Source organism: Crassostrea angulata, chromosome 1, assembly GCF_025612915.1.
Source record: "Crassostrea angulata isolate pt1a10 chromosome 1, ASM2561291v2, whole genome shotgun sequence".
Taxonomy (NCBI): Eukaryota; Metazoa; Mollusca; class Bivalvia; order Ostreida; family Ostreidae; genus Magallana; species Magallana angulata.
Window position 1 is genome coordinate 32,455,798 of NC_069111.1, and position 13,309 is coordinate 32,469,106.

The following is a 13,309-nucleotide window of genomic DNA, read 5'->3' on the forward strand; positions in this document are numbered from 1 at the left end:
AAGAAATGCATGTGAACAAAGGTAAATTCTACCCATGTCGACGTCTTTTTAAATGACAGCATAATTGCCTAAAATAAAGTTTAGCTTTGGAAAGTAGTCGTACGGTCCGAGGATAAACCTTTAGTTCTTGGATTTTATTGCATTCTTCTACGTTTACATGGAACAACTTAAGGTACCTCACTACACCTACACTCATACTGTTTAAGACACTACGTCACAAGATGGCGATTTCAATGTTTTGTTAAACTGTTTATATCGTTCAATTTTGTTTTATGCTGTCATAGCTCAGTGGTTAAAGTATTGGGCTTCTGAACTGCAGTTCATGAGTTCGAATCCGCCTGGAGCTTTTGTTTATGTTACATGTAACTGTATCAAATTTTTGGAAATGTAATTTTTACCAAAATTGCATATTTTTTTTGCCTATTAGACTTAAATACTTCTTATCCATTATGATATCTATCATAATCAAGCGATTTTCTGCTGATTTGAGAAAATATTTCACGGTGTAGTGAGCCACCTTAACTAAACATTTTTTCTCCAAAGACAAGAATTTCTAATAAAAGTTAAAGGCGGAATTTACATATTCTTATTTTTTTATCGTATAGTTTCAAACACTGTCCCTCCATTTAAAAAAAAACAGAGTGCCAGGATAACGATATATTAATTAAATCTTGCTCCAAGGTAACGTTGAAAACTGTGACGTACATATCAATAAGCTCGAGACGTAACGTGTTGTAAATATATATTATTTTAACAGTAACTTGACCCAAAGGGTCTTGTTGCCAGGTGCTGATCATCAACCTTAAGCCTCTTTCAAATTGGTGCACGAGCGCTCTACAAAACTTTGCGATCGGAATTTTTTGGCTTCGTATAGGAGCTATCGCATACATCTCTCGCATTTCATGCATTTGTTTTGTGGTCGCGTCAAGTCTTTCATTAAAGTGGACATGACACTATTCAGACCAAATCACGAACATTATTACGAACGTTTTACAAAGTTCTGTGTACTCGCAAGAGCGATGCATGATTTAAAGATCGCAACTGTTTATGTGTGACTTGTGAGACCATGAGACTGTTGCTCAACGTGTCTCATGTAATCTTTTTACGTTTTTCTATCATTGCAATATTTATCGGTTTCAGTTTCCTTGCTTTGCTACAAGCATATGCTGGATAACTTGTAATACACGCCCCGTTGTATTTTCGCTTTTATTAACTGGTTTGCCTCGTCTTAAATTCGCCCAAAATATATGTTGTGTTACAAAAAGACGATTGTATGAAATATCGGAATTCGCCAAGTCTTAGTCCACTACATGTTTAACTGACAAAAAGAGCAAGATCAGCGAAAATAATACGGGGTTTCCTTATACATGTACGGTATACACTGTATAAGCATATCTGTTTCAAGCCATAATTGGCCTTGATTTTGGCTGTAATTTTTGTCATCTTTGGCGGTACATGTATCTTCTCTTGCATTCAATTATTTCTACTGAAGAGGGTCGGACATCGGCGATATATATGCCCCTCTGACTCGTACGAGCGCCGCTCGTCCATTCACATCGACGCACGTTCTATCGTCCGATCATCTAGTCTTCCTTGCGATCCTATCGCAATATCTTACAACACTCGCTTTAATTGAACAACAGTCGCATATAGATGCAAAAAAATCGCAAGGTTCAATGCGGTTACATCGCAGCTACATGGGTCGTCCTGAATTGTGCGAGTTTCCTACGAGTACTTTTTCATACGCGATTATTTTGGCAAGAGTTTACGAACCATATCTAATATTTTTGGTTTCACGAACATTTTTTCACGTCCAATAGATAAAGGGGCTTTAGGTAAAAGATTTGAGTTCGACATCATCTTAATTAGTTCGTAAATCGATCGATTAGCTAGTTAAAACAGGTTCGTGTAGATTTCAGTCCTGTCGGTGTCCGTAGAGCTACATTTAACAATCACAATCGGTTTTTGTTTAAAATAGAGTTGAACTAAAACTTAAACTTGGAAAACTACTGTTCCAATAGACCGTCACCATGCCCCTTAAACGACTGTTCCCAAAAGCTGCTTTGATATTGGTTCCTATTAACCTAAATGAATGTATCAATTCAAGAGGCTACTTTTCAAGTTAAAATCAAAATAATATTTATTAAAATTCTATGGTTTCCTGCAACTATGAGTATTTATTGTAATACATTCAACCACTCATATTATTTTAATAAAAAATCAGTTGTAAATGATTGACTTAAAACGACCTGTACAGTATTTTACATTCTAATATGGGTCGAAATAGATGCTAGGTTGAATTTCTACATGTTGTTTTCATTTTTACAAAGCCAAGGTGGGAAAGAAATCTAATGTAGTAAACAAACCACAATTTTTATCATAATATTTCGATTCGTCTTTTTTTCCTTTGATCTTAACATTAGCAACACAAACGAAGATTCCTTCTGTCTATTTTTTAACCAAATTCCACAGGATGAACTACTGCCATTTAGTCAACTGAAAGGTCTGGAAAGTTGACTGACTGGCATTACCTTGCCATTCAGACACCTTTTAGTTGACTGAGTGGCCCAGTGTTATCATGTGTTTATAAATATAAAGTCAGCTATAAGCTTGTAATTCAGGAGAAAAGCATATTGCCTGGGAAGATTTAATAAAATTTTATTCATATTAAATATTCTAAAATTTACGGAGGACGACAAACCACTAACCAGGAATTTAACGAATTAGGCGACCTTCAATGTAGCAAAAATCCACACGTTACCCAAGTTGTCATGTATACTCTATGTGAAAAAATGATCTTGGGAGAGTGAAACAGAAAGATAAGAATTACCATCCGGTATCAGCGACCATCGATCTCGTAGAAGTCTCGGTCAATTGATGTTAGGTTATCCAATAATATCATCAGGAGTGGGGTAATAAAGAATCACGCTACATATATGATTTAATTGGTGAAGTTAGGGTAACAAAATGTGACTAGCGAGACCCATTAAAGACGACGAAGAAGTGTCTTAAAGTGGAAGGATGTTTGTTTGCAGATTATGAAAAGAGAACCAATACATCAATAGCTTTCAGCGTGACGCAGTCCAGATGTCCGTATTTGCCAAAATATAGACTGACCAATTATCTGAAGGATCGTTAATCCCAGTTATAGGACGGTTTATTTCATTGGATAAGACGGAGTGCATTTGATGATTTGGGAAGAACTTATGTAACAGAGAGATTGATTTGATAGTAAAATTATTCGAACCTCTTTTGTAAGGAAAAATATTTTTTACTATTTTTGTTCGCTTAAAAAACATGTATGAAAATGCATTATTCATTTAAATTTCTAAGATATATTATATCAAGTATTAAGCAGCAGTCACTGTAATTAAATAGTGAGGGGCTTTAAATTTTATCGTGTCATGATATAACGAGTCCTTGCTGTGAAGTTCAACATCCGACTGATTACGATCGTTTGGCGTATTGGATATAGGGCTCTTATTTTCTCACTTGTACGTGGATTTGAACTAAGCTGATGGAAAAGGGCTAAAAGTTGAATCCTTCGAGCACTACCGAATTTGCTTTATTTCACCTATACTATTTTCACCAGTCACGCGATTTCTCGAAAACTGTTAGGTTTGATGGATATTCATATGAGCCGTGAATTATTTTATTATCGACACTTTCGAATTCTGTACAATCTCAAAATGCGTGTTTTATTAGTCCCCTACCGGTTTCACCGGAGGGGGCTATAGCTTTCCTCTGCGTCCGTCAGTCCGTCTGTCCGTCCGTCCGTCCGTCTGTCCGTCCGTCTGTCTGTCCCACTTCAGTTTTCCACACTTTTTTTCTTTATGCATTTGAGGAATAATATAAAACTTGCTGAACAGCTTCAAAATGTCAAACTTCAGATTAAGTTTACACTTTTGTAGCGTCTGATTGACATATTTTCGAGAAAATTAATTTTTTATATTCCAATTTTTTAATGTGCGGGTTCGTTATCGGGTTCGGTGTGTAACTGAATCAACGAGGTCAGTATGTAGTCAGTAATAATATCGTGCGTTACTTGAACCATTCCTTTTCCTGTACCATTCCTTTTATCATTTCCAACAAACAAATAAATTCTTTAAAATAGTGTCAAGCATTGTGTTGTAAATTTAATCGGCAGGGTTTTTTGTATTATTATTACAATCGGGTTCGTTGTCGGGTTGGGCTGTTTAACTGTTTGGTTTGATTCGGGGTACAGAAGACGGTAAGAAATGATATTGTGCATAACAGTGCATTGTTTTCACAAATTTTTACCAGCGAATACAGAATAGACTTGGCGAAATTACAGGAGATGAAATAAAGAGTATTATTTTACCTATTTCCTAATTAATTTCTATATCAACTATATAGTTTTAATTTCCTCTGTTCTTTTATCTCTGATTAAAGAATGACATCTCGTTTACAATAGCTATGAAATAGTTGTGTGCTTGGAAGCTTTCATAGAATAATACAAACCGGTAGGGGACGTGTATTGCTTATGCAATACTCTCAGAATGCTTGTTTATTTCATAGGTTAGCATAACTAGCTGATGCATGTAGCATTTCCAAGTAATCGCCTCCTAATTACGTTTAAACAGACCAAGGATTTGAAATAACTATCGTAGATGTGCATTTTTAATAATCAAATTTAAGGGCAGAAGTTCAGTTAGGCTCAACACTCAATTTGAAATCCTGTATTGATAATTGATATGATCTTTAGTTTAAATATTTTGTTTCTATGGATTTTGTTTAAACATGAAGGGCGAAAATGGTTGAAACAACAAAATATTACCTTGCCAAGATTATCTCAATATCGTTTTGGTGCTTAAAATTAATTAATTTCTGTGATACTAGAAATGCCAATGTGCCAAAAAATGGGTTCTTCATAGCACATAAAACACAGTGCCAGATAACTATAACAGATATAGTGCAAGAAATCAATCTGCGAAATAAGATCAATAAATTAACAAGTCAATTTACAGCTAAACAACTTAGAATCCTTGCAAAAGTGTGGTATTTCCTCACTTGATATTACTTTGTACGGGATTGATTTAATAACAAGTGAGATCGGTTTAAATATGAGATTTTTAACTTTTCTAACATTTCACAATCTGTTAAAGTTATGACTGTTTGATAATGCTTAATGCGGGTGAAAATGATATTTGTATATTTTGGTTGATAGATTGTTAATAAACAGGTTTTATTATGTCTCCCCTTTCAAAGGGGAGACATATTGTTTTTGTCGACTTTCTTCTTATTCTTATTCTTCTTCATCCAAATTTGTCTAGGCCGTAACTTAAATACCCTTTGACATTAAGACTTCAAACTAGGAACATAAGTAGATGGTATTGAGAAGGAGTGCACGCCACCAAAAGTTTTGACCTTGACTTATTTCGTTCTTCAAGGTCAAGCTTTTCATAAAAAATATTGTCCGGACCATAACACAAGACTCCTTTAACATACAGACTTTTAACTTGTATCATAGATAGATGGTATATAACCTAGTTGAACCTTATCAAAATTTTTGACCTTGACCTAGAATTTGTATTTCAAGGTCATATTAGACAAAACTTCATTGTTCAACTCCTGAATATACTTTGACAGAAGGACTTCAAACTTAAAACAAAGAACAATAATAATACACTTAGGTGTACTATTGAATAATATTTGACCTTGACCTTGTTTTACTCAAGGTCAAATTAAGAAAAAAATAATAAAATATTGTTTGGGTCATAACTTTAATACCCTTTGACAATAAGACTTCAAACTTGGAACATAGGTAGATGGTATTGAGAAGAAGTGCACGCCACCAAAAGTTTTGACCTTGACTTATTTCGTTCTTCAAGGTCAAGCTTTTCATAAAAAGTATTGTCCGGACCATAACACAAGACTCCTTTAACATACAGACTTTTAACTTGTTTCATAGATAGATGGCATATAACCTAGTTGAACCTTACCAAAATTTTTGACCTTGACCTAGAATTTTTATTTCAAGGTCATATTAGACAAAACTTCATTGTTCAACTCCTGGATATACTTTAACAGAAGGACTTCAAACTTTAAACAATAGGTGTATTATTGATTTATATATGTCCTTGACCATGTTTTACTCAAGGTCAAAAAGAAAAAGATAATAAAACTTTGTCGGGGTCTGGGTAACATATAGCTGACATCATTCTTTTTCAATTGTTAAATTTGCCCCATATTACAATCCTTGGGGAGAAGGGGAGACATGTGTTTTTTTGTAAAAAAAAAACAACAATACCCACTAGTTTTAATTAAGTTCACCTGACTATTTGGTCTTTTGTAAGCTTTTTACTGAAATGGCAATTATTATGACAATGGAAGCGGCTTTAAAGATGATATAATGAAAACTAACTGAACAAAGTTATAAATCTAGTTGAAGTTTTGTATATATAAAAAACTTCATTACCAACATACAAGTACTAAAACGTGTTTTAACTTTACAACCACGAAATCTGTCATATTTACAAAGGTTCAAAATACTAAATGGTATCTGGGTAGGGTTTGGTAGGTGTGGGATTAAAGTTGTTTACAAATAACACCAATCCTAAGAAACACTTAAATAGTAAATCGATGTAATAAATGAAATACCGATTCATCGCTATCGACCATTATAAACACATCATTGCAATGAATCATTTTTGGTGGATGATATCGAAAGTAGCGTCATATTCTAGTGTAGTTTTAAATATAAAAACAATCTCGCGGTTTTAAAATCTAGAACCAAATCTTAAGCGCATGTTGCCCCAGATTACAAAGTGAAATGGACCCAAATAACTAAATACCTTTGAATTGGGTTATGACTGATTGTTTAATGATTGCTTGTCACCAGTTCGGCGATCATTCAGCAATAAAACAACGGCATTTGGGACGTCTAAATAATGCATACTTGTCACCAATGGTACTGTCACTAATCAAGCAACATCGAATGATATGGATGAAACTCTAACCGACTCTATTGCGCCCTAAGAGTGAATTGGGGATATTTTTTTTTACAACAAATGTACGTTGTGTAACTGCTTTTAAAAAATCAACACCTTTAGAAGTAAATTGCTTTAAGTGAGACGCAAGTCCGTCGGATGTTAAAGTAACTATTTTAATTATATCCCACGCAGCAATTTGCGGTGGTACTTTGTTTTAACCCGTCCGGTATTGAGACACAATTAGTACTAGTCAGTCAGACGGTCAGTCCTGTTCAGAATTCGAGACTTTGAGGGTTACATATAATACGGATATTGAAGATCTACTAATTACCATGCAGGAAATTATGATTTCTTTATTTTTCATAGAATTTTACCCCCCCCCCCTCTTTTGATATCAAAATTTGGCTCCTTATCAAATAAAGATCGAAACATCTTGTGAGCGCAGCTTCTATTAAACCGATGAATAGAAATTCATGAACGTTCATACTTGTTTAGATTTTCTGGGAATTTTGCTGCATATAAACTTTAAATATTGGCCATAAAGATATATAATACTGAAACAACTTGTTATTGCAAGTCAGTTATTTGTCAGTATTGTAGGAGTGTGAGGTATGTGAGCTTGCTCATTTTCTTATTCTTTGCATTTGTTTCTCACGCACACCCTTTCCTACCCTAGATGAACGATCTCTTGCAGTCTTTATCGGGATCCATGAATATCAATACACGCATAATATATAACAGATGCATATTAATATATTCTAGGCTGATGTACACAACTTTGTCCATATGTCTTGGAGTGCTTCTTTCTTTTAATGCAAAATGTTGATCATTTTTATTTCAAAAAATTGTTGTTCCGAAAAAAAGGTTTGCGGTCGTTCTTTTGAAGCCTGCGTAAAATAATTATATTATCCAATTTAAAAAAAAAAATCAATATTTAACCATACGTACGGCATTGTATCATTTAGTAGTGGTAAATACTCAAAGATTAATATCACGAATCTGATTCTTTACAAGTTAAAAGTGTGTTCTATTTCTGTCTTTAAGTTATCTTTTTCTTCTTAAAATCATATATTAAGAATAATTTCGAAAGCTATAAACTTGATGCTGTCGTATTTAGTTCTTTATGGGCCAATAACATGGAACAGTAAATAGTTTATCAGGAAGTTTCCCCACATACGCCACATGACGTGTCGGAAGTTCTCTTTCGCTGTCAATTTCGCAGAACAGATAACCTTGGTAATATCGTTATTTCACCAGTCCTTGGAGGCACTGTCTTCTCTGCCGAACGCTTCCTCATAGATTAGTCCGTAATTTTTCTGAAATTGTAACAGGATGAAGACCCTATAAGATTTCTGACTAAAAACAGCATGAGGCGTGTATTTTAACCGATTTGTTTCTAGCTTTTATAATAACTCTTGCCTCTACAATTTTAATAAGCAAGGAAAAAAATAAAAATTATCAAAAACCTTCTTACTTTCTTTGACCAACACAACGATGCCTTGGGACATCGAGAAATGAAAAATTATGCAAATTGCTAGTAGGGATTATAGTAAAATGTACTAGAGCTAAAACCCGAAAGATCAATCTCTTCTTTCTATATTGCCCAAAACCGACGTATTGCATTGAGTTTCTTGGTTAAATTTGTGTTTTGATCCATTCATTTCGTCCTACCATGAACTCAGTCTCTCGAATGAAGTTCTTGGAACTAACCAGAAACATTTTATATTGCAAATTAAGTTTTAAATGAGAATTAAAACGAATGAATTAATTTTTGTACTTATAGTTTCCGTCCTATTGTCATTATTGCAATAGTATGATTACGGCATTAAGGTTTTTTTTATATGGACTGAACACAACATGCACTATTAAAAATGATTAGAGTAATATGGAATTGAGTGGGATGATTTGTAGAATAGAAATCAAGATAAGAATAAAACCAATTAGGAACAATAGAGATTTTATCATAATCAGTGATATCAATGAATCGTCATTTACTTTAAATGTCAAAATGACATGGTGATCGTTATACACGTTCACGTAACGTAAAAAAAATCCCCATTAGCGAAAGTCGTTCGTCTTTACTGACGACACTATCATTAAACCCTTCGGGAAAAACTGCAAGAAAGTTCTCAATGACAAAGCTCGATTTTTCCTTAATTGTTGCAATATATCCATCTGCTTCCTACTCTGTAGTTTTAATACAATTTTTTTGTATTTGGGGATATTCACTTTACGGGGAGTTTTTAATTAAATGAATTTCCATTAATCATTTCACAACGATATCCGAAGAGCGTGTGCATGGAAAATATTTGTTCTTACCAAAAGTTAGCTTATAATGAGGATAGTGTTCCAAATAAGGATTATAGTACGAAACAAGCGCAATTTTTGTGCACCGTAAAAGTTTTTTTTGTATGTTAGTCTCTCTAGCTCTACGGTCTGTCAACCCAATTTTTTTCTGTATAGCTACACATTTATGATTATGCAGCTGTATATTTTCATGAAATATTTAATATACTTTTTTCAATTTCTTGTATTCCATGTGTGTTTAAAATGACTTTGAAATTAGATATTAACATAAGGAAAATGTTTTTAGTTTTGAACCTTTTTATGAAAATTTGACCATTCAAAGTCTTGAACAAATAAACTGAAAATAGATGTTTTTGAAAGTTATTCTAATAACAAAAATTCTTTGGCCATTAAAGAGTAAAATAAAATTTAATGCAAACGGCTCTGGAATATTTATAATATGATACATCTGCAAAATACATCCCATTTTAAACTGAAAAATTCGATTCCGAATAAAATTGTAATTAATTCTAAATCACCATGCAAGCAAAAACATGTTTAATGTACTATTTAAAAAAAAACATCAGCAGATCATGATGTCCAATTATTGCCCTCCCTTGAGAACATCCGAATATTACATTATCAGTAATTTTTCAATGGTGTAAATAGCGTTGAAACTTGGCATCCAACATTAAACAGCAATGAATAGGGTAACAGATACTGGGTGAAATCAATTATGAACTTAGGTTTTACTATGAATTCATTTATCACCTTTCATAAACCATGGTAATCTAGGTATCTCTCGCCGCTGGGCTTGCGTTATATTTCTCGTTTGGGCAATAACCTTTTGTACCTAGAAAGGGGACGTGTGCTTGTAGAACGCGAAGCGGTTAACTAAGTCCGCGGCAGATATAAACGAGAATTGTCCTTATTAGATATAAACGTTTTAAGTACTGTGTTTAACTATGACAATTACTATGACGTTAAGGCTCACGATTAAATTTTCGAACATTTCAAAAATGTTTTGTAGATTCAAATGATTTTGATTTTGAAGATAGTATGCGATACATTGTATTTAACATATAACTATCGTTGTAAAATTTTCATATTATACGTGTGCAATATTTAACACTTAATCATTTTAAATATATATGTAAAAACTGCAGGGTTTCGCGTTCACGAGCCGAAGACTGAACCTAGTGCTCTACGCTGTTAGTAATCAAGAAAAAGAATGGTCTTTTCGATATACAATTGAGAATTGACTTTTTCAGTAAAGTCAATTTCTGAAATAAAGTTACCCATGGACAGATAGATAAAGAGGTTTTCGAAGAATAAAATATTCTTTAAAATCAAATTGGTTTACCGCCATAAAAAATCCAATGGTAATACCCTGCAACATTAATCTTTAAAACTCATTGTTAGACAATAATATGTTTTATTATGTCGAGTTGATGTAGTTTACTTAAGGATTTCTTTGGACAGAAGCACCAAGTACAAACAATAAGAGTTAACTTGTCAAATAGACGTATATCACTTTGGGTTTCTTTGCAAACTTTGTTTGCAACAATATATTTATGGCTATCTGAAAAAGCACATAGCAATACCAAATATTGAACAAAAAAGAAAGAGACAAAATTCAATAATGTTTTTTATATATTATATTTGATATATATATTTTTTATATTTTATATATTATTCTATATATAGTTTTTTCAATACCAATATTTAACCAATGGAGCCATATCCCAACGCTAGAAACCCCCACCCCACCCCCTCCAAAACATAGGCTCCATGAATTTCAACACATATATCTATGCACAAGGAACGCAAATTCACGAAATGATAATAAGAAATCCCTCTCGACACCAATTTCATGAAAAACTCCTGACTATGGAGCTCTAAATTGTACAATATTTAGTCATTCTTGCTTTTCAGAGCTTTGAAAAAAGATCGCAAAATTTCCAGAAGCAGGGTAAAGTTTTTTAAATTGCAATCTCTAGTAAATTTAATTTAAAAGACTGGTGAAGATGAAACATGTAATTTAGAACTATTAAAATGCAATCTGTGCTGTTGCATTATTGCGCAAAAATTTCTCTCCTTTTTTCCTTTCAATCTATTATATCAACTCAACACATATCGAATAGACCAGGAAGTGGTAAATCAGCACGCTTGTTTTTGTCTCTTAGTACATTGTACTTCAGTATTATTAAAATCGTCCTCGCTCCAATATTTACCTTAATAAAGATCAAACGATATATTAAAGAGCTAATATATGTGTTTTTTAAACCATTCACCAGATTTTCATACTTCGTTATGTACTCAAATTTATCCTCTCTTTCTCTCTCTCTCTCACATATAACGGGAAGTTTTATGGCTTTTAATAATAATTTTCATACAGATGTCCTACATTTCTGAATCTAATGACAGTTATCGTTATCTATTACAGTCTACACGTAAAATTGACATAATAGTGTCGCCACTGAAGGTTGATAAAATTTCGTTTTTTATTGCAGTTCAGTGTTCCAAGTCCAAAATCATTTCGAAACACTGATAGTTTAATCATTGCGTAGATAAAACCGACAACGAAAATTGTAAAGCTTTAAAATACATGTATTCTAATATTTAGAACAGGAAAAATTGCTATGGATGCTTATGCATCTTTAAGAAGATTCTGAATCAAACTTTATATATTTACTTTACTAAGGGAAATTAGTTTCATTCCATAACAATTTTTTAAGTTAAACACTTTGATGAAACAACTTATTAATAACGAGTGAAGCGAACTCGAAGAACCACTACGCGGGAAAAAGAACGATCTAAAACTACAGATGTATGATATATTTTTGGTTATAAAATTTTCACATAATATTTTCCTAAACAAGCAATTTTTCGTGCGTAAATTCCAGTAAATTGACAGTTTTTTGTATGGAAGGAACTGTAGCTCCACAGTCCGTCAACTCGAATTTCTCGTGGAGCTAGATAAAACGGGATACTGAGTCATCGGCAATGTCATTAATATTATATTATTATTGCCTTAACATACCGCACTGTATCATTTAAATTAGATATTAAGAAATACATAATAATTTCATCAGTATAATACGTCATATGCACACGAAAATTAAAAAAAAATTCTTGTTTAGACATTTCTCTTGTTATTTCGACTTAATTTGCAATTACGACTTGTCGTTTGTTTGTCGTATTCTCTCTCATCAAACAACGGATTGTCTTCTACTTCATAGTACTGTGTGTATTTTGTCAGTGCGACAAAAAAATGAAGAAAAAAGGAGACTTTGCGTGGTTTGAGTAAATTTTTGTGACATAAATTAAAATAATTTCATTTTGATAAAATTTTAATATTTCTTTGATTTCATTGACAATCAATTGGCAACCTTATAATTGCAGATTTGCTTTTCTATAATTAAGTTTTGTGCAATAATAGCGAATTTTCGAGGAAAGCAGATAAAAGACTGATCGACATTTGACAATTCCGCAAATGGAATTGATTCCAATTCTTGCGTTGAACATGTTAGTACATTTTTCTACAAACCAAATAATTTAGCTTTTACAAGGAAAGAACAACATTAAGATGTATGTCATAATACACTTATTTTGACTTTAAAAAAAAGAAAAAAACTTTTAATTTGGCTTGACGAGAAAACTTTCATTAACATTGGCATTTTTTTCCTGAAACTTAAACCAATAAACTGAAAAGTAAACAAACAAAAACGTATTAAGAAACTAAGCCTTGTAAAGAATACGAATTTACACATTTAGAAATTATGTTTTAGTATAAATGAGGTTTTGAGTGCTGAAATCACACATTTGCGACTAAGAAGAAAATTATTTGGTAGATAACAGTTGAATTTGGAATGCAAACGCATGACAGGATTTAGAAATAGAAAGCTAAATAAAGACTCATGTAACAGCTAATCAGCTGCCTGCGTAACATTTGGCTTTGGCACTTGATTATTTGTTGATCTGTTATTGATATGTATGATGGGATTGTTCACCGTGACTTAGAATGAATTTATGACTGTCTAGTATTGATATTTCGTTTTTCTGATTCG